The sequence below is a fragment of the Peromyscus maniculatus genome, chromosome 14 (assembly GCF_049852395.1).
Source record: "Peromyscus maniculatus bairdii isolate BWxNUB_F1_BW_parent chromosome 14, HU_Pman_BW_mat_3.1, whole genome shotgun sequence".
NCBI lineage: Eukaryota > Metazoa > Chordata > Mammalia > Rodentia > Cricetidae > Peromyscus > Peromyscus maniculatus.
Window position 1 is genome coordinate 19118840 of NC_134865.1, and position 5407 is coordinate 19124246.

Consider the following 5407-nt stretch of genomic DNA (forward strand, 5'->3'; position numbering starts at 1 on the left):
TACTCTGGCTGGCACAGGCTATCCACGTCATTTTCTGTCTGAGAGCTGCCAGATTTGAGCAGAGCTAGGTCACCCTCTGAGACTCTCATAAACCCAAAGAGCAGCGATAGCCAAGTGACATTACAGTTTTGCAGAAGTGCAAGTTAGGATTGGCAAATGCGAGGGGCCCAGGTCACTTGTTCCACAAGTGACAGGACTGGGTGGTGACAGGCCTGATATTTTGACACATAGTTTAATCTCTGCTTATAATGTATTAGCTTTTTCATGCACAGAACTAACCTGAGCAAATGTTGTAGACAGTGTGTGGTGATTAGTGTTGACACATTGTTAATGAGACAGGGCGCACTGTTCCCTCAGTCTGTCTGTCGCTGATCAAGGATGTACACTCTGTGGTGCCCGAGGTCCTACCAACCACCAGAAGAGTGCTGGCCTCCCAGCATGGAGAGGAACTTCAAGATCCCAAGGTGTCCATAATTTCTTCTTCATAATGATCTTCTGAACAAGAGGTAACAGTGTCTTTTTATTGCGACCATCTCCTGCTGGCATGCCAGTAGGGAAGAGGTCCCTCGACATCATCCATTCCAAAGCTCTTGGTTAACTTCATCTTATAAACTAGAGCAGGGACCATCTCAGGTAATGGGTATTTTTGGACAATTCCTACATCTCATTTCTTTTTCTGTTTTGTTTTTTTGGTATTTTTGAGACAGGGTCTCATTATCGAGCCCTGGTTGTCCTGGAACTTACTATGTAGACCAGACTGGCCCTGAACTCACAAAGACCCACCTATCTCTGCCTCCTGAGGGCTGGGATTAAAGGTGTGCACCACTATGTCCAGTTTACACCTCACTTCGTTTTCAAAGGTACTTGTTGAATGCATTCTGCTTTGGGGGTACAGTGGATATGCAGTCAGAACAAACCGTGTGGCTTACGTAATACTGCAGTCTGTCATTTAGGAGAAACAATGGCAACAAACGTGGAAACACAGTCAGTGTGTACTTACAAGACAATGGGGCAGAATAGAGGGGAGTAACTTAGCTGCATGGAGCGGAGCCCGCAGTTTGGGTCGGGTGCCACGTTCTGAAGGATGACAGTTGTGTGAGAACTGGAAGAGGAGACAGCACCAGCTCATTTCATGCAATTCTGTTTGTCAACTCTTGCGGACAGTTCCTGGGCCTTAAATTAAGATCTTGGGTCCATGTTGAATTCATTTTTATACAGGGTTAGAGTTAGGGGTCCAGGGTCACCCTTCTCCGTGTGGATATACAACCTTCCCAACACCATTTGACGAGGAGTCAAGAATCAGGAGGCTGTAGCTCTGTGGCTGTACATCCAGGTCCTCTGCTCGATTCCACTCATCTCCATGTCTGTTCTGTGCAGGGTCAAGCTCCCACATCTCTGTGGCTCTGCAGTCTACTGCAGTCTGCAATCCTTGTTCCCCCAACATTCCTCTACCTGCTTAGGATTGCTTTGGCTATTTGGGGTCTTTCATAACTTCATATGAATGGACTTTTTCTATTTCTGTGAAGAATATTATTGGAGATTTAATGGTGGTTGCATTGAATCTGAACGTGGCTTTACATAATGGGGCTGTTTTCACAATATTGACTGGTTCTGTCAGCCCACGAGCATGTGGAGTTCTTCAACTTTCTATTGCCTTCATCAACTTCTTCCTTCAGGAATTTTCTTTTTTAATCTAATATCATTGGGTGAACAATGTGACTGAAGTTTTATATATTTACTTATCTGTTTTTTTCAACAACCAGAGATTTTTTTTTTGGGGGGGGGGGATGAAAACACACACATGCAATAGACACACAGAGAAAAAGACCCTCTGCAAAGCAGGGGGCATGACTCAGGAAGTTAAATAATCCGTGAGTGGCATTTCAACAGTTTGTTGTGAATGTCTGTTGATTTGATGTTTTCTTGCGTGAGATCATAAGTTCTTAAAAGGGAAATTTTCATGTCTTAACTATGTTTTTCCTTTTTTCAGAGTCTGACTCAGTTCACTGAATAAATTAGTGCTCTGAAATCCTGTGACTATATATTCTTCAAGGAAAATTCTAATTTCCTTTGACTAGAAATGACCGCCCCAGGTCTGAACTCTCCTGTGTTGGGATTTGTATTTATTTCTTGCTTACATGTGGTATATTCATGTCTGTAACTTGACTGCCCTTTATGCAGCTCGCACAGCCCTGGGGGGATCGATGCCTCCTTTTTGCAGAAAATCACTTGCCCGCTTTGCTGTGAGTGGTGGTGGCCCTTTTCTGTGCACGGTATGAACTGGTTCTTTGAGAAATTGGTTGGATTTTTCTTTTTCTAACCAATCTCAAGTTAGCATGCAGAATAATGTTTCGCTGCGACATTTTCATACATATTTAATTAAATTTGTATCTTATTCATCCTCATCCATCACCCTTCACTATCGTGAAGTGCCTTCCTCCCGCATCCCAGGTACTCTCTCCTTCTACTCTCACGGTGTGTGTGTCCTATTATCCTGCCCCCCCTTTAGAACTCTTCCCTCTTATAGTTCCCCGTATACTTTCATGTCCTATGCACTCACGCGCACGCGTGCGCATGCGTGCGCACACACACACAATCTAGATTCTACATATGAGAGAAAAATATGTTGTCTTTCTGAGTCGGGCTTATTTCATTTAGTGTAATAATCTCAATTTCCAACCATTTTCCTGCAAATGTCACAACATCATGCACTCTCTTTACAGCTTAATAAAATCCCAGTGTGTACCACCTCCAACCCCATCCAGATATCCCCAACACATTCCTCTCCTAACTCCATTATTCTTTTTCTTCGTCATCCTCCTTCTTTTAAAAAAAAGTCACCCACTAAATCCAAGAAGTGCTGCCCCCTGCCCCCCAGTGTGGGTCATCTACTCCAGCATGGCCAACCTGCCAGTGGCCACATCCAAAGAAAAATGACGTTGCCTCCTCCAGGAGCCATCAAGGGCCAGTAGCTCCTCAGCTGGGAGCAGAACCTCATGAACTCCCCCTTTCCTTCGCTGCTGGAATTTTGACGGATCTGATCTGTGTGGGTCTTTTGCAGGTAACCATAGCTATTGTGAGTTGATGAGTGCCGTGTCTAGAAGACAGAAGTTCACAGCATTCCTTCCCATCCATGGATCTCCCATTCTTTCCAATCCATCTTCTACCATCTTTCCTGAGCCTGAGGAGGAGTTGATACAAATGTGCCGTTTAGGGCTGAGGACTCTCATTCATCTGTTTATCAATTCTAAGATACAATCTTTTAAGTGTGGGATCATATTATCTGTGAAAAGGCATAAACAGGCACAACTGTCAACAGGCATTAACTTACTTCTTTGCCTGTTTGTATCCCTTCTGTTTCCTTCTCTTACCTTATCATGAAGGGATGACTTTGAGGTCACCATGTTAAGTGAACTAAGCCAGCCTCGGAATGACAAATGGCACGTTTTCCCCCTCATGTGGAGTCTGCATTAAAAACACACATGAGACAGGAAAGGAGGAGGGGGAACAGTTTGGAAGAAGGAAGGAGGCCAAGGGGAGTTGAGTGGGTGAGGGGATGGGGGAGTGTAATGGAGGCATGATCATAAGCAAAGTACATGATATACATACATGACAATGTCTTAATGAAACCTATAATTTTGTGTGCTAATTAAAGAGTACAAAAGAGAGAATCCACTCAGCATTCGGGAACTAGAGATTGCTGGGCAAAGACAGAGGTTAATAATTGTTTGTTGAAGGAAAGAACTTGTCCTACCAGGGTAATGGGCACTGGACTACGAGAGGAAGGAGGGAGGAGGAAAAACTGGTCCCAAGGACAGTAGGTAGATGCAAGCTCAGCGCTTTGGGTACATGAGCCCTGGAGTTATCTTGTCTTCTTTATTAACTTTATTCCTGATACTTAATTATATTGAGAATCAGTCTTCATGTTGCTACAATTACCTACCACTCAAACAGTGACAGTTAAGTGAATCTAAAGGTCCATTTCTCAGTAGTGTGAGTTCCTTACTTTCTCTTGTTTTAAAAATTTCCGTTTTAGATTTATTTATTGATTATGTATACCATGTTCTGTCTGCACATATGTCTGCAGGCCAGGAGAGGGCACCAGATCTCATGACGGATGGTTGTAAACCACCATGTGGTTGCTGGGAATTGAACTCAGGTCCTCTGGAAGAGCAGCAGCCAGTGCTCTTAACCGCTGAGGCATCTCTCCAGCCCTGTTTTAAAAAACAATTTACTTAACTAATTTGTGTGTGTGTGTGTGTGTGTGTGTGTGTGTGTGTGTGTGTGTGTGTGTGTGTGTTGAACCCAGGACCCCACACACTACACAGGCTGGGCACTGCTCTATCACTGTGCATTCCTGGTTCCTCTTCCTGAATTTTCACCCCGACCTGTTGATGTGGTCGGCTTGGACAGTGTTTGTCTTTTTTTTTTTTTCCAGTCTTTAATTATCTTGGGTGGAAGTTGCTTACAACAAATAATCAAAAAATAAATTGAATAATCTAGAATTACCTATTATGTAAGAAATTCCAGTCACATATTGGCACTACTTTTATTAGTTATAATGAGTGACTTTAGAATCAAATCATCAAAGATGAGTCTCAGATCTGACCTTCAGAGATGCTCAAGTTCATGTTTGCTTAGTGTTTTGTTTACAAAATAGTTGTGATTTTTTTTTTAAACTTGGAAAAGGCTTTCTGTTTTGATGCATAATCTGAAAGCTGACTGTGTGACTTAGCAAACCAAAAATATTTACTCAGAAAATATTTGATTTCAGTTATTGTCCCCGGCGGTGAAAAAGGCTGCTTTTTATTCCACTGTGATGAACACAACACAGTGTGTTTTAGTTATCAGCACTTGCTGGTTGAGGGTGGTTATATGAAAACACTTGGGCACCCATTCACAGTATCGTGAAAGCTTCCAAAGCTGTCCCAGGACATGCCTATTCTTTCAACTACGTGAGCTAGATTAAAGAGTCCTTCTGTGCCTGTCCTCAGTCCTACAAGAACAAAGCACATTGTGAATGAATTTTCTGGAGCAGACACCAAAACTAGTGTCTTCAAAGATGCTTGTCCAGGGAGTTGACACCTTGCAGTGTGATTGCTGCCTGTCCTGAGGGTTGTCCTCGACTCCTGGGGGTCTTAAGCAGGAGGAGGAGCAACCAGAACTTTTTTCTCATTTGACCCAGATGTCTTTTTAATTTAATTCGTTTATTTTAAAATTTTTGTGTGTATGGTGTTTTACCTGCTTGTATGTATGTGAGTGCCTGGTACCCGAGGAGGCTGGAAGAGGGCACCGAATCCCTTGGCCCTGGAGTTACAGACTGTCATGGGCTGCCCCATGGGTGCTGGGAATTGAACTGGGTCCTCTGGAAGAGCAGCCAGTGCTCTTAGCTGCTGAGCCACCTCTC